Source organism: Pseudophryne corroboree, chromosome 11 (genome assembly GCF_028390025.1).
Source record: "Pseudophryne corroboree isolate aPseCor3 chromosome 11, aPseCor3.hap2, whole genome shotgun sequence".
Classification (NCBI taxonomy): domain Eukaryota; kingdom Metazoa; phylum Chordata; class Amphibia; order Anura; family Myobatrachidae; genus Pseudophryne; species Pseudophryne corroboree.
This window is the reverse complement of record NC_086454.1, coordinates 265,853,530-265,877,971: the sequence shown is the minus strand read 5'-3', so window position 1 is coordinate 265,877,971 and position 24,442 is coordinate 265,853,530. Positions and strand designations below refer to the sequence as shown.

General features: G+C 46.2%; 1 long non-coding RNA gene across 1 annotated transcript in view; it reads right to left on the bottom strand.

Annotated features, from left to right (window-relative positions):
• Positions 1-253: 253 nt before the first annotated feature.
• The window catches only part of LOC134970154 (uncharacterized), a 177,029-nt gene continuing 152,840 nt past the window's right edge, over positions 254-24,442 (bottom strand). Inside the window, exon 4 of the long non-coding RNA XR_010189696.1 lies at positions 254-1,682. This is a non-coding gene — a long non-coding RNA (uncharacterized LOC134970154). The remainder of the gene's footprint in view (positions 1,683-24,442) is intronic.

Below are 24,442 nucleotides of genomic sequence, written 5' to 3'. Positions count from 1 at the left end.
TGCTGTCTCAGGGTCTAGGTCCAGTTTGACGAGGTCATACAGACGGAAAATGCAAACCAGGACAAATAAAAACAAAGTGTTGCTGGCTACTCCTAAATATACTCAGTCAAAAGAGTGTAAACATTTTTTACTAATCAGTAAATTTCTTTTCACAGGTACCGCACTTTTAATAAGATATTAATATCAATATTTCACCCACACACTTATATATTTCATCAGCACCTAGTGCTTTCTATTAATTATCATATGTTCCAAGTGTGTTGTGTGTATGTGTGGTAACTTCAACCTCGTCATTATGTTTTTTCCATAAACCACATGTCCTAATGTTGCCTATATCTGTCTGCCTATATTGGTTATGGCTGCTACTCTTGGCTCCTTACTCCATTGTCCCAACCTGATTCTCCTGCTGAAGACAATTATAATAATGCACATAAGTCCACGCGGAATGTGATAGAAAGATGTTTTGGGGTGCTGAAATCTAGGTTTCGGTGTCTGGATAAGTCTGCAGGGCTTTTGTTGTATAGTCCCTCAAAGGTGACTAGGATTGTGTTCTGCTGCTGTTTTCTTCATAACATGTGTTTGCGCCAACATCTGCCACATGTTGGTGATGAAGAAAACAGTCAGCAAGTAGGTGAGTTAGAAACATCTGGCGACAGTGTGAGTACAGATGTAGGGAGGCAGGTAAGGCAAGAAGTGATTCTGCGTTATTTTACCGGTAAGTATTATTTATTCATAATTAACCTTGCCTAACACCAATTATAAAATGTTTCATAGGTCTGAATTCTGTTTGTGTTGCATTATTGTTTGTTATTTCTCATGTTGTTTACAGTTAGGCAATAAAATGTATAACTTACACTGTCACTCATTAACAAATGAAACATTACACATATTGCGTATGATTAAATTATTACCTTAAACTCAGGCATTTTGAGTGAATCAATTAGATAATTTGTAATTTTCTAATAACATACTGTAGTTGTTGCTGCAGCCTTGATCATTTCTTTGTTTTTTGTTTGCTGGGTGCAGAGGATTGGGATGGTTCATTGGTCCTGGTTCTCCTGGATCGTCTAACTGGGGAGGTAACTGGGGTCTGGCTTGGTGTGGTTGTTCCTGAACTTGAGCTTAGTTGGTGGGATGCCAACACATTTAGGCTTTGGCTCAGGTTGTTGAGGCTTGCTGTGAGTTGTGTAGTTGCGGCAGTGTTGTTGGCAATGATTCGGGAGAGGCTTTCGTTTATTAATTGGTTATGTTGTATAATTTGTATGAGGGCTTGTTGCTGCCGCTGTTGGTCATCCATGATTCTTTGTAAATTTGCGTGCATTTGGCTGTTGTCTGCCCTCATCTGCCCCATAGAATTTGCTACTCTGCCAACTTGAACTATCAGTCTGCCTGAGTTCCGACTGAGTCTAGGCAGATGATGGGGCAGACTGGCAAGGTATTGGCTGTGGGTGTTCAGACAGGCATAGTGTTGCGCCTGTTGTGTGGCCCAACTGGACCAAAACTCTGGGCCATTTGTGGCTGGGGTGGTGTTGGGCTCAATTGGGGGCTGTGGGATGTTTGGGGTGGTTGGGTTATGTCCTGCGGCGTGGTTGGCTGGTTTGGATCAATCGCTTGCAGGTGTAGTGTGTACGATTTCTGCAAGTCAGTTTCCTGCTGGGTATCCTCGGGCATGATGGGTGGTTCTGTATGGGGTTGAAGACAGCCACTATTTAGTCAATATTTAGCATTGGTTTTTTTATAGCTTTACGTCAACATGCATTACTTCATAATATTCATGTTGTAAATAATAAATAGATTGTGGGCTAAACTTAACAATTTAGGTCACCTTTTTGTAGAAATATGTGGCTTCTTACATTCCCTACTCAGTTCAAAAATGTTTCAGGGAATTGTTGGACTCTGAGCCATAATTAATGTGCTAACACGAAGAACTCTAACAAATACAAATTACTAGTGCTGTGCACCGGAAATTTTTCGGGTTTTGTGTTTTGGTTTTGGGTTCGGTTCCGCGGCCGTGTTTTGGATTCGGACGCGTTTTGGCAAAACCTCACCGAAATTTTTTTGTCGGATTCGGGTGTGTTTTGGATTCGGGTGTTTTTTTCAAAAAACCCTAAAAAACAGGCTTAAATCATAGAATTTGGGGGTCATTTTGATCCCATAGTATTATTAACCTCAATAACCATAAGTTCCACTCATTTCCAGTCTATTCTGAACACCTCACACCTCACAATATTATTTTTAGTCCTAAAATTTGCACCGAGGTCGCTGGATGGCTAAGCTAAGCGACACAAGTGGCCGACACAAACACCTGGCCCATCTAGGAGTGGCACTGCAGTGTCAGGTAGGATGGCACTTCAAAAAAATTGTCCCCAAACAGCACATGATGCAAAGAAAAAAAGAGGCGCAATGAGGTAGCTGTGTGACTAAGCTAAGCGACCCAAGTGGCCGACACAAACACCTGGCCCATCTAGGAGTGGCACTGCAGTGTCAGACAGGATGGCACTTGAAAAAAATACTCCCCAAACAGCACATGATGCAAAGAAAAAAAGAGGCGCACCAAGGTCGCTGTGTGACTAAGCTAAGTGACACAAGTGGCCGACACAAACACCTGGCCCATCTAGGAGTGGCACTGCAGTGTCACGCAGGATGGCCCTTCAAAAAAATACTCCCCAAACAGCACATGATGCAAAGAAAAAAAGAGGCGCAATGAGGTAGCTGTGTGACTAAGCTAAGCGACCCTAGTGGCCGACACAAACACCTGGCCCATCTAGGAGTGTCACTGCAGTGTCACGCAGGATGGCCCTTCAAAAAAATACTCCCCAAACAGCACATGACGCAAAGAAAAAAAGAGGCGCAATGAGGTAGCTGTGTGACTAAGATAAGCGACCCAAGTGGCCGACACAAACACCTGGCCCATCTAGGAGTGGCACTGCAGTGTCAGACAGGATGGCACTTCAAAAAAATTGTCCCCAAACAGCACATGATGCAAAGAAAAATGAAAGAAAAAAGAGGTACAAGATGGAATTGTCCTTGGGCCCTTCCACCCACCCTTTTGTTGTATAAACAGGACATGCACACTTTAACGAACCCATCATTTCAGCGACAGGGTCTGCCACACGACTGTGACTGAAATGACTGGTTGGTTTGGGCCCCCACCAAAAAAGAAGCAATCAATCTGTCCTTGCAATCTGTCCTCTACAGAGGCAAGATGTCCACCTCATCATCATCGTCCGATTCATCACCCCTTTCACTGTGTACATCCCCCTCCTCACAGATTATTAATTCATCCCCACTGAAATCCACCATCTCAGGTCCCCATGCACTTTCTGGAGGCAATTGCTGCTGGTGAATGTCTCCACGGAGGAATTGATTATAATTCATTTTAATGAACATCATCTTCTCCACATTTTCTGGTAGTAACCTCGTACGCCGATTGCTGACAAGGTGAGCGGCGGCACTAAACACTCTTTCGGAGTACACACTGGAGGGAGGGCAACTTAGGTAGAATAAAGCCAGTTTCTGCAAGGGCCTCCAAATTGCCTCTTTTTCCTGCCAGTATAAGTACGGACTGTCTGATGTGCCTACTTGGATGCGGTCACTCATATAATCCTCCACCATTCTTTCAATGGTGAGAGAATCATATGCAGTAACAGTAGACGACATGTCAGTAATCGTTGGCAGGTCCTTCAGTCCGGACCAGATGTCAGCACTCGCTCCAGACTGCCCTGCATCACCGCCAGCGGGTGGGCTCGGAGTTCTTAGCCTTTTCCTCGCACCCCCAGTTGCGGGAGAATGTGAAGGAGGAGCTGTTGACGGGTCACGTTCCGCTTGACTTGACAATTTTCTCACCAGCAGGTCTTTGAACCCCTGCAGACTTGTGTCTGCCAGAAAGAGAGATACAACGTAGGTTTTAAATCTAGGATCGAGCACGGTGGCCAAAATGTAGTGCTCTGATTTCAACAGATTGACCACCCGTGAATCCTGGTTAAGCGAATGAAGGGCTCCATCCACAAGTCCCACATGCCTAGCAGAATCGCTCTGTTTTAGCTCCTCCTTCAATGTCTCCAGCTTCTTCTGCAAAAGCCTGATGAGGGGAATGACCTGACTCAGGCTGGCAGTGTCTAAACTGACTTCACGTGTGGCAAGTTCAAAGGGTTGCAGAACCTTGCACAACGTTGAAATCATTCTCCACTGCGCTTGAGACAGGTGCATTCCACCTCCTTTGCCTATATCATGGCCAGATGTATAGGCTTGAATGGCCTTTTGCTGCTCCTCCATCCTCTGAAGCATATAGAGGGTTGAATTCCACCTCGTTACCACCTCCTGCTTCAGATGATGGCAGGGCAGGTTCAGGTGTATTTGGTGGTGCTCCAGTCTTCTGTACGCGGTGCCTGAACGCCGAAAGTGGCCCGCAATTCTTCGGGCCACCGACAGCATCTCTTGCACGCCCCTGTCGTTTTTTAAATAATTCTGCACCACCAAATTCAAGGTATGTGCAAAACATGGGACGTGCTGGAATTTGCCCAGATGTAATGCACGCACAATATTGCTGGCGTTGTCCGATGTCACAAATCCCCAGGAGAGTCCAATTGGGGTAAGCCATTCTGCGATGATCTTCCTCAGTTGCCGTAAGAAGTTTTCAGCTGTGTGCGTATTCTGGAAAGCGGTGATACAAAGCGTAGCCTGCCTAGGAACGAGTTGGCGTTTGCGAGATGCTGCTACTGGTGCCGCCGCTGCTGTTCTTGCAGCAGGAGGCAATACATCTACCCAGTGGGCTGTCACAGTCATATAGTCCTGAGTCTGCCCTGCTCCACTTGTCCACATGTCCGTGGTTAAGTGGACATTGGGTACAACTGCATTTTTTAGGACACTGGTGACTCTTTTTCTGAGGTCTGTGTACATTTTCGGTATCGCCTGCCTAGAGAAATGGAACCTAGATGGTATTTGGTACCGGGGACACAGTACCTCAATCAAGTCTGTAGTTGCCTGTGAATTAACGGTGGATAACGGAAACACTTTTCTCACCGCCCAGGCTGCCAAGGCCTGAGTTATCCGCTTTGCAGCAGGATGACTGCTGTGATATTTCATCTTCCTCGCAAAGGACTGTTGGACAGTCAATTGCTTACTGGAAGTAGTACAAGTGGTCTTCCGACTTCCCCTCTGGGATGACGATCGACTCCCAGCAGCAACAACAGCAGCGCCATCAGCAGTAGGCGTTACACTCAAGGATGCATCGGAGGAATCCCAGGCAGGAGAGGACTCGTCAGACTTGCCAGTGACATGGCCTGCAGGACTATTGGCTTTCCTGTGTAAGGAGGAAATTGACACTGAGGGAGTTGGTGGTGTGGTTTGCAGGACCTTGGTTACAAGAGGAAGGGATTTAGTGGTCAGTGGACTGCTTCCGCTGTCATCCAAAGTTTTTGAACTTGTCACTGACTTATGATGAATGCGCTGCAGGTGACGTATAAGGGAGGATGTTCCGAGGTGGTTAACGTCCTTACCCCTACTTATTACAGCTTGACAAAGGCAACACACGGCTTGACACCTGTTGTCCGCATTTGTGTTAAAATAATTACACACCGAAGAGGTGATTTTTTTTTGTAATTTGACCAGGCATGTCAATGGCCATATTCGTCCCACGGACAACAGGTATCTCCCCGGGTGCCTGACTTAAACAAACCACCTCACCATCAGAATCCTCCTTGTCAATTTCCTCCTCAGCGCCAGCAACACCCATATCCTCATCCTGGTGTACTTCAACAGTGACATCTTCAATTTGACTATCAGGAACTGGACTGCGGGTGCTCCTTCCAGCACATGCAGGGGGCGTGCAAATGGTGGAAGGCGCCACCTCTTCCCGTCCAGTGTTGGGAAGGTCAGGCATCGCAGCCGACACAATTGGACTCTCCTTGGGGATTTGTGATTTAGAAGAACGCACAGTTCTTTGCTGTGCTTTTGTCAGCTTAAGTCTTTTCTTTTTTCTAGCGAGAGGATGAGTGCTTCCATCCTCATGTGAAACTGAACCACTAGCCATGAACATAGGCCAGGGCCTCAGCCGTTTATTGCCACTCCGTGTCGTAAATGTCATATTGGCAAGTTTACGCTTCTCCTCAGACGCTTTTAATTTTGATTTTTGGGTCATTTTACTGAACTTTTGTTTTTTGGATTTTACATGCTCTCTACTATGACATTGGGCATCGGCCTTGGCAGACGACGTTGATGGCATTTCATCGTCTCGGCCATGACTAGTGGCAGCAGCTTCAGCACGAGGTGGAAGTGGATCTTGATCTTTCCCTATTTTACCCTCCACATTTTTGTTCTCCATTTTTTAATGTGTGGAATTATATGCCAGTATCAATAGCAATGGCCTACTACTATATATACTGCGCACAACTGAAATGCACCACAGGTATGGATGGATAGTATACTTGACGATACAGAGGTAGGTAGAGCAGTGGCCTACTGTACCATACTGCTATATATTATATACTGGTGGTCAGCAAACTGTGCAAAACTGAAATGCCCCACAGGTATGGATGGATAGTATACTTGACGACACAGAGGTAGGTAGAGCAGTGGCCTACTGTACCGTACTGCTATATATTATATACTGGTGGTCAGCAAACTGCAAAATTGAAATGCACCACGGGTATGGATGGATAGTATACTTGACGACACAGAGGTAGGTAGAGCAGTGGCCTTCTGTACCGTACTCCTATATATTATATACTGGTGGTCAGCAAAATGATGCACTGTACTCCTACTATATACTACAATGCAGCACAGATATGGAGCGTTTTTCAGGCAGAGAACGTATAATACTGGTGGTCACTGGTCAGCAAAACTCTGCACTGTACTCCTCCTATATAATACTGCTGGTCCCCAGTCCCCACAATAAAGCAGTTTAGCACAGATATATGCAGCACACTGAGCACAGATATGGAGCATTTTTTCAGGCAGAGAACGTATAATACTGGTGGTCACTGGTCAGCAAAACTCTGCACTGTACTCCTCCTATATAATACTGCTGGTCCCCAGTCCCCACAATAAAGCAGTGTGAGCACAGATATATGCAGCACACTGAGCACAGATATGGAGCGTCTTTACAGGCAGAGAACGTATAATACTGGTGGTCACTGGTCAGCAAAACTCTGCTCTGTACTCCTATAATACTGCTGGTCCCCAGAATAAAGATATTTGCAGCCCCCTGAATCAAAGTGAGTGGACGCCAGCCACGTCCTCTCACTATCATTTCCAAGTCACGAGTGAAAAATGGCGGCAACTCGCGGCTCCTTATATAGAATACGAATCTCGCGAGAATCCGACAGCGGGATGATGACGTTCGGGCGCACTCGGGTTAACTGAGCCATACGGGAGAATCCGAGTCTGCCTCGGACCCGTGTAAAATGGGTGAAGTTCGGGGGGGTTCGGATTCTTAGGAACCGAACCCGCTCATCACTAGTTTAAACAGATATTAATTATATATTACTTGTGTATCATATCTGTATAAATCTCACAAGTTGATAGCTGTACTTTCCTCCAGTTTAGATGGCTAATAAGCACCCAGCATAATTTCTTTTCACCCGCTAATGATAGAATCTTTCCAGGCCAGCCATCCTCGGTGTACAGAATCTCTTTAGTATCCTAATATTATTTGCTGTATTTGGATGCTGTGATAGTTTACATACACGTCGGGTGGAGGATATGCAATCAGACTCCTATGAACAGTATTCAGCACACTTTGATTGTCATCAGCTGCAGCTTATTATTTCGTCAAGGATTCCTCCTGTTTATCGATGACAAACAATGTGCAATCACTTTCTATTGATTGTAAATCACATTGCATAGACTGGGCGCACTTGGCAAAAAATAAATAAATTAAGAAAAAGTGATGCCTTATGCCCATTGCCGGGCACGAGGAGGCTCCAGGCTTTCAAATGTACTCACTTACATTTATTTTCATCTGTACAGTGCCATGTTGTCATGGCAGGGAAGGATGGAGGGAAGACAACCTCGTATGCTGTTGTGTAACTACAAGCCACAGCATTCCCTGACAGGCACACAATAATCTATAGAACAATGGGGGTCATTCTGACCCATTTGCTCGCTGCTTTTTGTTACAGCCGAGAGAACGGGCCCCTACTGTGCATGCGCCGGCCCCGTAGTGTGCCAGCGCATGTCAGACGGCCGAAGGCCGTAGCAGAGATGCGATCGCCTCTGCCTGATTGACAGGCAGAGGCGGTCGCTAGGTGGGAGGGGGCGGAATGGCGGCATTTGGCCGCCATTTCGTGGGAGCAGTCCGGCAAATGCAGGTGTGGCCGGACCGAATGGGGGTCGGGTGAGTGATGAGTTGCTCCCGGCCAGCACGCTATAGTTGCGCTGCCCGTGAGCTACTCTTGAAGTGCAAAGGCATCGCCGCTTTGCGATGCCTTTGCACTTCTGCGCGGGGGGGGGGAGGCCCGCACTGACATGTGGGGCAGGATAGCCCTGTGCTGGGAGTCCCCCCACATGTCAGTGTGAATGATCGTAGCTGTGCTAAATTTAGCACAGCTACGATCAACTCGGAATGACCCCCCATGTGCAAAGTATTGTCCAGTCGGTATATATATATTAGTGATGTGCACCGGACATTTTTCGGGTTTTGTGTTTTGGTTTTGGATTCGGTTCCGTGGCCGTGTTTTGGATTCGGAAGCGTTTTGGCAAAACCTCAACGAAATTTTTTTGTCGGATTCGGGTGTGTTTTGGATTCGGGTGTTTTTTTTCAAAAAACCCTAAAAAACAGTTTAAATAATAGAATTTGGGGGTCATTTTGATCCCATAGTATTATTAACCTCAATAACCATAATTTCCACTCATTTCCAGTCTATTCTGAACACCTCACACCTCACAATAATATTTTTAGTCCTAAAATTTGCACCGAGGTCGCTGGATGGCTAAGCTAAGCGACACAAGTGGCCGACACAAACACCTGGCCCATCTAGGAGTGGCACTGCAGTGTCAGGCAGGATGGCACTTCAAAAAAAATGTCCCCAAACAGCACATGATGCAAAGAAAAAAAGAGGCGCACCAAGGTCGCTGTGTGACTAAGCTAAGCGACACAAGTGGCCGACACAAACACCTGGCCCATCTAGGAGTGGCACTGCAGTGTCAGACAGGATGGCACTTCCAAAAAATAGTCCCCAAACAGCACATGATGCAAAGAAAAAAAGAGGCGCAATAAGGTAGCTGTGTGACTAAGCTAAGCGACCCAAGTGGCCGATACAAACACCTGGCCCATCTAGGAGTGGCACTGCAGTGTCAGACAGGATGGCACTTAAAAAAAATTGTCCCCAAACAGCACATGATGCAAAGAAAAAAAGAGGCGCACCAAGGTCGCTGTGTGACTAAGCTAAGCGACACAAGTGGCCGACACAAACACCTGGCCCATCTAGGAGTGGCACTGCAGTGTCAGACAGGATGGCACTTCCAAAAAATAGTCCCCAAACAGCACATGATGCAAAGAAAAAAAGAGGCGCAATGAGGAAGCTGTGTGACTAAGCTAAGCGACCCAAGTGGCCGATACAAACACCTGGCCCATCTAGGAGTGGCACTGCAGTGTCAGACAGGATGGCATTTCAAAAAAATTGTCCCCAAACAGCACATGATGCAAAGAAAAAAAGAGGCGCACCAAGGTCGCTGTGTGACTAAGCTAAGCAACCCAAGTGGCCAATACAAACACCTGGTCCATCTTGGAGTGGCACTGCAGTGTCAGACAGGATGGCACTTCCAAAAAATAGTCCCCAAACAGCACATCATGCAAAGAAAAAAAGAGGCACACCAAGGTCGCTGTGTGACTAAGCTAGGCGACACAAGTGGCCGACACAAACACCTGGCCCATCTAGGAGTGGCACTGCAGTGTCAGGCAGGATGGCACTTCAAAAAAATAGTCCCCAAACAGCACATGATGCAAAGAAAAAAAGAGGCGCAATGAGGTAGCTGTGTGACTAAGCTAAGCAACCCAAGTGGCCAATACAAACACCTGGTCCATCTAGGAGTGGCACTGCAGTGTCAGACAGGATGGCACTTCAAAAAAATTGTCCCCAAACAGCACATGATGCAAAGAAAAAAAGAGGCGCCCCAAGGTTGCTGTGTGACTAAGCTAAGCGACACAAGTGGCCGACACAAACACCTGGCCCATCTAGGAGTGGCACTGCAGTGTCAGACAGGATGGCACTTCCAAAAAATTGTCCCCAAACAGCACATGATGCAAAGAAAAAAAGAGGCGCACCAAGGTCGCTGTGTGACTAAGCTAAGCGACACAAGTGGCCGACACAAACACCTGGCCCATCTAGGAGTGGCACTGCAGTGTCAGACAGGATGGCACTTCCAAAAAATAGTCCCCAAACAGCACATGATGCAAAGAAAAAAAGAGGCACACCAAGGTCGCTGTGTGACTAAGCTAAGCGACACAAGTGGCCGACACAAACACCTGGCCCATCTAGGAGTGGCACTGCAGTGTCAGACAGGATGGCACTTCCAAAAAATTGTCCACAAACAGCACATGATGCAAAGAAAAAAAGAGGCGCACCAAGGTCGCTGTGTGACTAAGCTAAGCGACACAAGTGGCCGACACAAACACCTGGCCCATCTAGGAGTGGCACTGCAGTGTCAGGCAGGATGGCACTTCAAAAAAATAGTCCCCAAACAGCACATGATGCAAAGAAAAAAAGAGGCGCAATGAGGTAGCTGTGTGACTAAGCAAAGTGACCCAAGTGGCCGACACAAACACCTGGCCCATCTAGGAGTGGCACTGCAGTGTCAGACAGGATGGCACTTCCAAAAAATAGTCCCCAAACAGCACATGATGCAAAGAAAAAAAAAAGCACACCAAGATCGCTGTGTGACTAAGCTAAGCGACACAAGTGGCCGACACAAACACCTGGCCCATCTAGGAGTGGCACTGCAGTGTCAGACAGGATGGCACTTCCAAAAAATAGTCCCCAAACAGCACATCATGCAAAGAAAAAAAGAGGCACACCAAGGTCGCTGTGTGACTAAGCTAGGCGACACAAGTGGCCGACACAAACACCTGGCCCATCTAGGAGTGGCACTGCAGTGTCAGGCAGGATGGCACTTCAAAAAAATAGTCCCCAAACAGCACATGATGCAAAGAAAAAAAGAGGCGCAATGAGGTAGCTGTGTGACTAAGCTAAGCAACCCAAGTGGCCAATACAAACACCTGGTCCATTTAGGAGTGGCACTGCAGTGTCAGACAGGATGGCACTTCAAAAAAATTGTCCCCAAACAGCACATGATGCAAAGAAAAAAAGAGGCGCCCCAAGGTTGCTGTGTGACTAAGCTAAGCGACACAAGTGGCCGACACAAACACCTGGCCCATCTAGGAGTGGCACTGCAGTGTCAGACAGGATGGCACTTCCAAAAAATTGTCCCCAAACAGCACATGATGCAAAGAAAAAAAGAGGCGCACCAAGGTCGCTGTGTGACTAAGCTAAGCGACACAAGTGGCCGACACAAACACCTGGCCCATCTAGGAGTGGCACTGCAGTGTCAGACAGGATGGCACTTCCAAAAAATTGTCCCCAAACAGCACATGATGCAAAGAAAAAAAGAGGCGCACCAAGGTCGCTGTGTGACTAAGCTAAGCGACACAAGTGGCCGACACAAACACCTGGCCCATCTAGCAGTGGCACTGCAGTGTCAGACAGGATGGCACTTCCAAAAAATAGTCCCCAAACAGCACATGATGCAAAGAAAAAAAGAGGCACACCAAGGTCGCTGTGTGACTAAGCTAAGCGACACAAGTGGCCGACACAAACACCTGGCCCATCTAGGAGTGGCACTGCAGTGTCAGACAGGATGGCACTTCCAAAAAATTGTCCCCAAACAGCACATGATGCAAAGAAAAAAAGAGGCGCACCAAGGTCGCTGTGTGACTAAGCTAAGCGACACAAGTGGCCGACACAAACACCTGGCCCATCTAGGAGTGGCACTGCAGTGTCAGGCAGGATGGCACTTCAAAAAAATAGTCCCCAAACAGCACATGATGCAAAGAAAAAAAGAGGCGCAATGAGGTAGCTGTGTGACTAAGCAAAGTGACCCAAGTGGCCGACACAAACACCTGGCCCATCTAGGAGTGGCACTGCAGTGTCAGACAGGATGGCACTTCCAAAAAATAGTCCCCAAACAGCACATGATGCAAAGAAAAAAAAAAGCACACCAAGATCGCTGTGTGACTAAGCTAAGCGACACAAGTGGCCGACACAAACACCTGGCCCATCGAGGAGTGGCACTGCAGTGTCAGGCAGGATGGCACTTCAAAAAAATAGTCCCCAAACAGCACATGATGCAAAGAAAAATGAGGCGCAATGAGGTAGCTGTGTGACTAAGCTAAGCGACCCAAGTGGCCGACACAAACACCTGGCCCATCTAGGAGTGGCACTGCAGTGTCAGACAGGATGGCACTTCCAAAAAATTGTCCCCAAACAGCACATGATGCAAAGAAAAAAAGAGGCGCACCAAGGTCGCTGTGTGACTAAGCTAAGCGACACAAGTGGCCGACACAAACACCTGGCCCATCTAGGAGTGGCACTGCAGTGTCAGGCAGGATGGCACTTCAAAAAAATAGTCCCCAAACAGCACATGATGCAAAGAAAAAAAGAGGCGCAATGAGGTAGCTGTGTGACTAAGCAAAGTGACCCAAGTGGCCGACACAAACACCTGGCCCATCTAGGAGTGGCACTGCAGTGTCAGACAGGATGGCACTTCCAAAAAATAGTCCCCAAACAGCACATGATGCAAAGAAAAAAAAAAGCACACCAAGATCGCTGTGTGACTAAGCTAAGCGACACAAGTGGCCGACACAAACACCTGGCCCATCGAGGAGTGGCACTGCAGTGTCAGGCAGGATGGCACTTCAAAAAAATAGTCCCCAAACAGCACATGATGCAAAGAAAAATGAGGCGCAATGAGGTAGCTGTGTGACTAAGCTAAGCGACCCAAGTGGCCGACACAAACACCTGGCCCATCTAGGAGTGGCACTGCAGTGTCAGACAGGATGGCACTTCCAAAAAATAGTCCCCAAACAGCACATGATGCAAAGAAAAAAAGAGGCACACCAAGGTCGCTGTGTGACTAAGCTAAGCGACACAAGTGGCCGACACAAACACGTGGCCCATCTAGGAGTGGCACTGCACTGTCAGGCAGGATGGCACTTCAAAAAAATAGTCCCCAAACAGCACATGATGCACAGAAAAAAAGAGGCGCAATGAGGTAGCTGCGTGACTAAGCTAAGCGACCCAAGTGGCCGACACAAACACCTGGCCCATCTAGGAGTGGCACTGCAGTTTTCTAGCGAGAGGATGAGTGCTTCCATCCTCATGTGAAGCTGAACCACTAGCCACTAACATAGGCCAGGGCCTCAGCCGTTCCTTGCCACTCCGTGTCGTAAATGGAATATTGGCAAGTTTACGCTTCTCCTCAGACGCTTTTAATTTTGATTTTTGGGTAATTTTACTGAACTTTTGTTTTTTGGATTTTACATGCTCTCTACTATGATATTGGGCATCGGCCTTGGCAGACGACGTTGATGGCATTTCATCGTCTCGGCCATGACTAGTGGCAGCAGCTTCAGCACGAGGTGGAAGTGGATCTTGATCTTTCCCTATTTTACCCTCCACATTTTTGTTCTCCATTTTTTAATGTGTGGAATTATATGCCAGCATCAATAGCAATGGCCTACTACTATATATACTGCGCACAACTGAAATGCACCACAGGTATAGAATGTAGATGGATAGTATACTTGACGACACAGAGGTAGGTACAGCAGTGGCCTTCCGTACCATACTGCTATATATACTGGTGGTCCCTGTGTCAGCAAACTGCAAAACTAAAATGCACCACAGGTATAGAATGTAGATGGATAGTATACTTGACGACACAGAGGTAGGTACAGCAGTGGCCTTCCGTACCGTACTGCTATATATACTGGTGGTCACTGTGTCAGCAAACTGCACAACTGAAATGCAGCACAGGTATAGAATCTAGATGGATAGTTTACTTGACGACACAGAGGTAGGTTCAGCAGTGGCCTTCCGTACCGTACTGCTATATATACTGGTGGTCACTGTCAGCAAACTGCAAAACTAAAATGCACCACAGGTATAGAATGTAGATGGATAGTTTACTTGACGACACAGAGGTAGGTACAGCAGTGGCCTTCCGTACCGTACTGCTATATATACTGGTGGTCACTGTGTCAGCAAACTGCAAAACTAAAATGCACCACAGGTAAAGAATGTAGATGGATAGTATACTTGACGACACAGAGGTAGGTACAGCAGTGGCCTACTGTACCGTCCATAATGCTATATATTATATACTGGTGGTCAGCAAACTGTGCAAAACTGAAATGCACCACAGGTATGGATGGATAGTATACTTGACGACACAGAGGTAGGTACAGCAGTGGCCTACTGTACTGTAATGCTATATATTATATACTGGTGGTCAGCAAACTGTACAAAACTTAAATGCACCACAGGTTTGGATAGATAGTATACTTGACGACACAGAGGTAGGTACAGCTGTGGCCTTCTGTACCGTACTCCTATATATTATATACTGGTGGTCAGCAAAATTATGCACTGTACTCCTACTATATACTACACAATGCAGCACAGATATGGAGTGTTTTTCAGGCAGACAACCTATACTGGTGGCCACTGGTCAGCAAAACTCTGCACTGTACTCCTCCTATATAATATTATACTGGTGGTCCCCAGTCCCCACAATAAAGCAGTGTGAGCACAGATATATGCAGCACACTGAGCACAGATATGGAGTGTTTTTCAGGCAGACAACGTATACTGGTGGTCACCGTCAGCAAAACTCTGCACTGTACTCCTCCTATATAATACAGCTGCTCCCCAGTCCCCACAATTAAGCAGTGTGAGCACAGATATATGCAGCACACTGAGCACAGATAAGGAGCGTTTTTTTCAGGCAGAGAACGGATGAAACTGGTGGTCACTGATCAGCAAAACTCTGCACTGTACTCCTCCTATATTAATATAAAGCTGCTCCCCAGTCCCCACAATGATATAAGCAAGCACAAATATTTGCATCAACTCAACAATAAATAAATGGAGAGGACGCCAGCCACGTCCTCTCCCTAACATTTCCAATGCACGAGTGAAAATGGCGGCGACGCGCGGCTGCTTATATAGAATCCGAATCTCGCGAGAATCCGACAGCGGGATGATGACGTTCGGGCGTGCTCGGGTTAACTGACCATACGGGAGAATCCGAGTATGCCTCGGACCCGTGTAAAATGGGTGAAGTTTGGGGGGGTTCGGTTTCCGAGGAACCGAACCCGCTCATCACTAATATATATATATATATATATATATATATATATATATAATCAAGGAAAAAAATGGCGTCACTCCAGGTCTTAAGGTGGTAAATCTTCAATCAGAAAAATGTGGAAACATCACAAAAATCCAACGTTTCGGGGCCCGTAACCCCTTTGTCAAGGTGTCACGGGCCCCGAAACGTTGGTTTTTTGTGATGTTTCCACATTTTTCTGATTGAAGATTTACCACCTTAAGACCTGGAGTGACGCCATTTTTTTCCTTGATTGTTTATACTCACTGCTGTGGAGGGCACCCAGGCATTTATACATTACAGGACCAGGAGTGCTGGGCATTACATCTATTATATATATATATATATATATATATATATATATACAAGCACTTGTGGTTCCTAGGGAGGATATAGCACACTCCCAATAGCAAAAAGAACCAGGCGGCACTATGAGGACTGGTGCAAAAAATAGTGAATTTTAGTGAAAAATCACATGAATAAACATGCTTAGATTACAAATAAGTAGGCTTAATAACAAGTTATAGGAAATACTGCTATGCACGTATAAATGCTAAGAGACATAAGCATTTTAAATGAAAAGGAAGAAAGTGGTCTGTGGCAATCTAAGAAAAAGTCATAATGATCACTTTAGCAAACAAAGAGAGAAAAATATGTGAAAATTAAATGGTTGTAATGCAGAAAGTCCCAGTGGACACATACAATACCAGGGGATACCAGGGAGTGATCTGAACTACAAAGGGTTCAGCATCACTGAGCACAGACGGCCGTTTCACCAGGGTGAGCAACTTCCGAATTTTCTAAGTCTGTATCTATCTCTTGGTTACTTCCCAATAATTTTAGATCATTACTAATTTTTGGCAATCTTGGTTTTGTTTTCTTATGAATGCCGTATTGGAACCAATTCTTACTAGGATCTTCACGGTAGCAAACACAGCCTCGACCAGGGGATTACCATCAATTAATTATTAGTGAATTGTATTTATAATTATACCTACCTGTGCCCTGTTTTTGATCAATTAGGCTAATGGATTTCTAATAACCTATTGTCACTACAATTGTAAATGCATTTCATTTTCATCCATTTGTGTCCTTTATCTTGATCAACCAGGCATATATTTGTTTTCCATATATTTTTCACCATAGGTGCTCTTAATTTACTGACATGGAAGTGGGGTATTCCTGCACTGCTATGAGAAATGTGTATAAGGTATATATGTAACCAACATATAGTAAGTGACCTGGAATAATTTCTTGAATAATTAGTGGTGTTGGCGGTGCTCCCCCGAGGAAATGACAGATACAATCACTGGGGTTTTTTTGTCCCGGGAAGGAACCACGGAACCAAAGAAGAAAACCTCTTTGTGGGGGCACTCATTTAAAGATTATTGTTTAAAAGTTTATTGTTCCTTCCCGGGACAAAAAAACCCCAGTGATTGTAGCTCTTAATTTACTATCAGGCCTATCCTGATTTTTGATAATTCTGAATCAGATTCTTCTTTCCCTGTGTGGGATTTATCAATTATTTATTTATTTATATACTTTATACATTTGAACACTTTTTCTGTGAAGATTGTTACCAATATATGTATATTTTGTGTATTTGAACATTTTTCTGTATCAAAACCTTCCCCCTTCTTTTATGTGGAACTAAATTAAAAGTTAAGTTTTAATAAATTTACAAATTTCAAAGCGTGCCCCAACACAGAGTCTTTCTTTTTTCTCTTTCCTATTCAAGCTTTTACTGACTCTGGGAGCACCACCAACTTATAATAATTATCAGGTACCTTCAAGGATCTCTATGCTTAGTATTGTTGGTTAGCCTAACAGTTTTCTACAAGTTTTGTACAAACCCATGTCCATTGCTATAATAACTTTCCTGTGCGGAACCAAACCAAATCTCTCTGTTAAAAATTATAAATCACATAGGCTTTGCATAAAAAAAAAAAACCCCACACACAGACACCCACAGGAAAATAATAAAACACATACAGAAGGCTTTGAATTGCATGAAAAAAACCACTCACGTTCGCCTCCATATGAAAAAAACAGACATATAGGGCTGGATGTAATGACACACGAGATCGTCGGAGGTGCGAGATGCCGGCGAGTCTCAGACGTTTTATTAAAACGGCAATTACTAACAAGGCATGGTTTTGCCTTGTGAGTGATTGCCCCTTTAAAAAAAAGTCTGAGATCGTCTGGCATCTCGCACCGCCAGCGATCTCGGGCGTTATTACATCCGACCCATAGGCTTTGCAAGACAAAAAAACACACACACATAGGTGTAATACCCTGAAGCTATTGCACCATGGAGATCCCCTTGTGATTTTTTTTTTGTTTACATTGTGGAACTACAAGTCCCAGAGTAGATCGTGGGCTGAACTTTATGTGACCCTGTCAGATTGGGACAGGGATTTTGCCGCCAATTCTCTGGTCCTGTCACTTCTTACCCAGCAACATAAAAAGTCTGGGAAACATGTCCCCAGCTGATTGGGTCCCCTGGGTTGTAGGGCAGAGTGACCAGGGGGTGGTCTGTTGCTGGGGCCCCGGGAGCCAGTCATCATAGAGGAGAGGGGAGGTGGAGGAGCACCAGGACCCTTAAAAGAAGCCTCACAGCACAGGAGAAAGAGACCTGGAGGAATGGGAATATGTACCTGGGGAAGTGGAGCCATGTAGTGTCCAGAGCCTGAAGACTGGAGTATGCAGCGCTGGGAGGATCGCTGCCAGAGGAGCCCTGGAGGAATGGGAAGATTACCTGGGGAAGGTGTCGCCATGTAGCCCCAGGAGCCGCCTGCCAGTGTGTGAGGACCGTCTGCGCAGAGAAGAAGCCGAGGGGAGAACCAGCGACCGGAGCACCAGTGCCAGAAGAATGCCGGAGACCCTGCCTGAGGAGAAGAGCTGGCCGCGTCAGTGCCAGCGGGGATGGAGTGCGGAGAAGAGCCGCCGCTGCTGAGAGACTGGAGCGCTGGGCCGGAGGAACCGCAGCCCGTCCAGCAGAGCAGTGATGACATCCGTCCCCTGGATTCCAAGGAGCGGCAGATGAGAAGCGCGCAGGCACCGCGAAGGACGACCCCGGGAAGAAGACCCCAGCGAGGACCCCTGGCGGCTGGAGTACGGCGAGGACCCGAGAAGACCCCAGCGTAGAGATGACGGCGCGGACCGGAGTCTGCTGCACAAGAGGAGTGAAGACCCGGAGACGGCGCGGCGGCAGCTGAAGAGGAGTAGACCGGACCGGAGACTGAGGAGGGAGACTCCAGACAGCCACGCTGAAGATGCGGAGGATCGGAGGTGGCAGAAGCGCCGCAGCGATGGGTGAGAACTTGCAAACAACCCTTCCGCTGCCAGAAACTCTGCCCCTGTTGTGCCCTCCGCTGCAAAAACTCTGCTAATAGGGGACATAGTATTAGTAAAGGGTGTAGACACCCCTAAGATCCCCTGTGTCCGGTATTTAACCCCTTCCGCTGCATGAACTCTGCATTTGGGGAACATATTTACTAAGTGGGTAGGTTGCCCTTCATGAGTGCCCCGGTGAGACAATTAATAATAAAAGGGGTGGGCTCCCCTCATCACAGTACCCCCGCAAGTTTAGATAATTAGGAGTTGCGCTCCCCTCATTTGTATGTGCCCGGCTTAACCCCTTCTGCTGCAAAGACTCTGTAATCTGGGGGCAATATATTGTATTCCAGGGGAAGAGGCTCCCCACTAGTGCTGTGCCCCGCATATTTGTTTTGGAATGTTGTAAAAGGGGGTAGACTGCCGTTATATATTTGTGAATGTATTTATCTGCTATTAAGGAATGCTGGTACTGATAGTTCTTTTTATGCAAGTTCCGCCCAGCAGTGTGAAAGCTAATGTTAATGCATTTATCTGCTATTAAGGAATGCTGGTACTGATAGTTCTTTTTATGCAAGCTCCGCCCAGCAGTGTGAAAGCTAATGTTAATGCATTTATCTGCTATTAAGGAATGCTGGTACTGATAGTTCTTTTTATGCAAGCTCCGCCCAGCAGTGTGAAAGCTAATGTTAATGCATTTGTCTGCTATTAAGGAATGCTGGTACTGATAGTTCTTTTTATGCAAGCTCCGCCCAGCAGTGTGAAAGCTAATGTTAATGCATTTATCTGCTATTAAGGAATGCTGGTACTGATAGTTCTTTTTATGCAAGCTCCGCCCAGCAGTGTGAAAGCTAATGTTAATGCATTTATCTGCTATTAAGGAATGCTGGTACTGATAGTTCTTTTTATGCAAGCTCCGCCCAGCAGTGTGAAAGCTAATGTTAATGCATTTATCTGCTATTAAGGAATGCTGGTACTGATAGTTCTTTTTATGCAAGCTCCGCCCAGCAGTGTGAAAGCTAATGTTAATGCATTTGTCTGCTATTAAGGAATGCTGGTACTGATAGTTCTTTTTATGCAAGCTCCGCCCAGCAGTGTGAAAGCTAATGTTAATGCATTTATCTGCTATTAAGGAATGCTGGTACTGATAGTTATTTTTATGCAAGCTCCGCCCAGCAGTGTGAAAGCTAATGTTAATGCATTTATCTGCTATTAAGGAATGCTGGTACTGATAGTTCTTTTTATGCAAGCTCCGCCCAGCAGTATGAAAGCTAATGTTAATGCATTTATCTGCTATTAAGGAATGCTGGTACTGATAGTTTTTTTATTGCAAGTTCCGCCCAGCAGTGTGAAAGCTAATGTTAATGCATTTATCTGCTATTAAGGAATGCTGGTACTGATAGTTCTTTTTATGCAAGCTCCGCCCAGCAGTGTGAAAGCTAATGTTAATGCATTTGTCTGCTATTAAGGAATGCTGGTACTGATAGTTCTTTTTTTATGCAAGCTCCGCCCAGCAGTGTGAAAGCTAATGTTAATGCATTTATCTGCTATTAAGGAATGCTGGTACTGATAGTTCTTTTATTGCAAGTTCCGCCCAGCAGTGTGAAAGCTAATGTTAATGCATTTATCTGCTATTAAGGAATGCTGGTACTGATAGTTCTTTTTATGCAAGCTCCGCCCAGCAGTGTGAAAGCTAATGTTAATGCATTTATCTGCTATTAAGGAATGCTGGTACTGATAGTTCTTTTTTATGCAAGCTCCGCCCAGCAGTGTGAAAGCTAATGTTAATGCATTTATCCGCTACTAAGGAACGCTGGTTACCTGAGACTGTTGTTTACAAGCCATAACCAGCCTGCTTTAATTGTGCACAAGTTACCTGCTTACCTGCTACTTGTATTGATAACGCTGGTTACCTGAGACTGTCGTTTAATAGCCATAACCAGCCTGCTTTAATCGTGTACAAGTTCCTGCTTACCTGCTACCTGTATTGCTGACGCTGGTTACCTGAGACTGTCGTTTAATAGCCATAACCAGCCTGCTTTAATCGTGCACAAGTTCCTGCTTACCTGCTACTTGTATTGCTAACGCTGGTTACCTGAGATTGTCGTTTAGTAGCCATAACCAGCCTGCTTTAATTGTGCACAAGTTACCTGCTTACCTGCTACTTGTATTGCTAACGCTGGTTACCTGAGACTGTCGTTTAATAGCCATAACCAGCCTGCTTTAATCGTGCACAAGTTCCTGCTTACCTGCTACCTGTATTGCTGACGCTGGTTACCTGAGACTGTTGTTTAGTAGCCATAACCAGCCTGCTTTAATTGTGCACAAGTTACCTGCTGACCTGCTACTTGTATTGCTAACGCTGGTTACCTGAGACTGTCGTTTAATAGCCATAACCAGCCTGCTTTAATCGTGCACAAGTTCCTGCTTACCTGCTACCTGTATTGCTGACGCTGGTTACCTGAGACTGTTGTTTAGTAGCCATAACCAGCCTGCTTTAATTGTGCACAAGTTACCTGCTTACCTGCTACTTGTATTGCTAACGCTGGTTACCTGAGACTGTCGTTTAATAGCCATAACCAGCCTGCTTTAATCGTGCACAAGTTCCTGCTTACCTGCTACCTGTATTGCTGACGCTGGTTACCTGAGACTATTATTTAGAAGCCATAACCAGCCTGCTTCAATTGTGCACCAGTTACTTGCTTACCTGCTACCTGTATTGCTAACGCTGGTTACTTGAGACTGTTATTTAGAAGCCATAACCAGCCTGCTTCAATTGTGCGCCAGTTTCCTGTTTACCTGCCACTTGTAAGTTTTGTTAGGATAATAAAATGGAGTTGGATACTATATTATGTTTGTGTTGTCATTGTGTCTGAGAGGTAAAGCAGGTCTGCCGCTCTGATCACCCGAACCTGATTCACACTAGCACCCCACAATTTAGTTCAAGTTTTCGGCACCGTAAATGTCATGTGTTTGGTTGTGGGTGGACATTACATAAAATTTTGGCGTCACGAACAGGATCAGAGAATCGCAGGCGGGCCTGTGCTCCAGACACAATGACTTGTTTGCCAACAGAGCTGTACCCAGTTCAAGGCTTATGTTAACCGATGTATAGTGTTAAGGTGTATACGTGAGGACACGTATAATTTTAGGGGGGAAGAATGTAATACCCTGAAGCTATTGCACCATGGAGATCCCCTTGTGATTTTTTTTTTGTTTACATTGTGGAACTACAAGTCCCAGAGTAGATTGTGGGCTGAACTTTATGTGACCCTGTCAGACTGGGACAGGGATTTTGCCGCCAATTCTCTGGTCCTGTCACTTCTTACCCAGCAACATAAAAAGTCTGGGAAACATGTCCCCAGCTGATTGGGTCCCCTGGGTTGTAGGGCAGAGTGACCAGGGGGTGGTCTGTTGCTGGGGCCCCGGGAGCCAGTCATCATAGAGGAGAGGGGAGGTGGAGGAGCACCAGGACCCTTAAAAGAAGCCTCACAGCACAGGAGAAAGAGACCTGGAGGAATGGGAATATGTACCTGGGGAAGTGGAGCCATGTAGTGTCCAGAGCCTGAAGACTGGAGTATGCAGCGCTGGGAGGATCGCTGCCAGAGGAGCCCTGGAGGAATGGGAAGATTACCTGGGGAAGGTGTCGCCATGTAGCCCCAGGAGCCGCCTGCCAGTGTGTGAGGACCGTCTGCGCAGAGAAGAAGCCGAGGGGAGAACCAGCGACCGGAGCACCAGTGCCAGAAGAATGCCGGAGACCCTGCCTGAGGAGAAGAGCTGGCCGCGTCAGTGCCAGCGGGGATGGAGTGCGGAGAAGAGCCGCCGCTGCTGAGAGACTGGAGCGCTGGGCCGGAGGAACCGCAGCCCGTCCAGCAGAGCAGTGATGACATCCGTCCCCTGGATTCCAAGGAGCGGCAGATGAGAAGCGCGCAGGCACCGCGAAGGACGACCCCGGGAAGAAGACCCCAGCGAGGACCCCTGGCGGCTGGAGTACGGCGAGGACCCGAGAAGACCCCAGCGTAGAGATGACGGCGCGGACCGGAGTCTGCTGCACAAGAGGAGTGAAGACCCGGAGACGGCGCGGCGGCAGCTGAAGAGGAGTAGACCGGACCGGAGACTGAGGAGGGAGACTCCAGACAGCCACGCTGAAGATGCGGAGGATCGGAGGTGGCAGAAGCGCCGCAGCGATGGGTGAGAACTTGCAAACAACCCTTCCGCTGCCAGAAACTCTGCCCCTGTTGTGCCCTCCGCTGCAAAAACTCTGCTAATAGGGGACATAGTATTAGTAAAGGGTGTAGACACCCCTAAGATCCCCTGTGTCCGGTATTTAACCCCTTCCGCTGCATGAACTCTGCATTTGGGGAACATATTTACTAAGTGGGTAGGTTGCCCTTCATGAGTGCCCCGGTGAGACAATTAATAATAAAAGGGGTGGGCTCCCCTCATCACAGTACCCCCGCAAGTTTAGATAATTAGGAGTTGCGCTCCCCTCATTTGTATGTGCCCGGCTTAACCCCTTCTGCTGCAAAGACTCTGTAATCTGGGGGCAATATATTGTATTCCAGGGGAAGAGGCTCCCCACTAGTGCTGTGCCCCGCATATTTGTTTTGGAATGTTGTAAAAGGGGGTAGACTGCCGTTATATATTTGTGAATGTATTTATCTGCTATTAAGGAATGCTGGTACTGATAGTTCTTTTTATGCAAGTTCCGCCCAGCAGTGTGAAAGCTAATGTTAATGCATTTATCTGCTATTAAGGAATGCTGGTACTGATAGTTCTTTTTATGCAAGCTCCGCCCAGCAGTGTGAAAGCTAATGTTAATGCATTTATCTGCTATTAAGGAATGCTGGTACTGATAGTTATTTTTATGCAAGCTCCGCCCAGCAGTGTGAAAGCTAATGTTAATGCATTTGTCTGCTATTAAGGAATGCTGGTACTGATAGTTCTTTTTATGCAAGCTCCGCCCAGCAGTGTGAAAGCTAATGTTAATGCATTTATCTGCTATTAAGGAATGCTGGTACTGATAGTTCTTTTTATGCAAGCTCCGCCCAGCAGTGTGAAAGCTAATGTTAATGCATTTATCTGCTATTAAGGAATGCTGGTACTGATAGTTCTTTTTATGCAAGCTCCGCCCAGCAGTGTGAAAGCTAATGTTAATGCATTTATCTGCTATTAAGGAATGCTGGTACTGATAGTTCTTTTTATGCAAGCTCCGCCCAGCAGTGTGAAAGCTAATGTTAATGCATTTGTCTGCTATTAAGGAATGCTGGTACTGATAGTTCTTTTTATGCAAGCTCCGCCCAGCAGTGTGAAAGCTAATGTTAATGCATTTATCTGCTATTAAGGAATGCTGGTACTGATAGTTATTTTTATGCAAGCTCCGCCCAGCAGTGTGAAAGCTAATGTTAATGCATTTATCTGCTATTAAGGAATGCTGGTACTGATAGTTCTTTTTATGCAAGCTCCGCCCAGCAGTATGAAAGCTAATGTTAATGCATTTATCTGCTATTAAGGAATGCTGGTACTGATAGTTCTTTTATTGCAAGTTCCGCCCAGCAGTGTGAAAGCTAATGTTAATGCATTTATCTGCTATTAAGGAATGCTGGTACTGATAGTTCTTTTTATGCAAGCTCCGCCCAGCAGTGTGAAAGCTAATGTTAATGCATTTGTCTGCTATTAAGGAATGCTGGTACTGATAGTTCTTTTTTTATGCAAGCTCCGC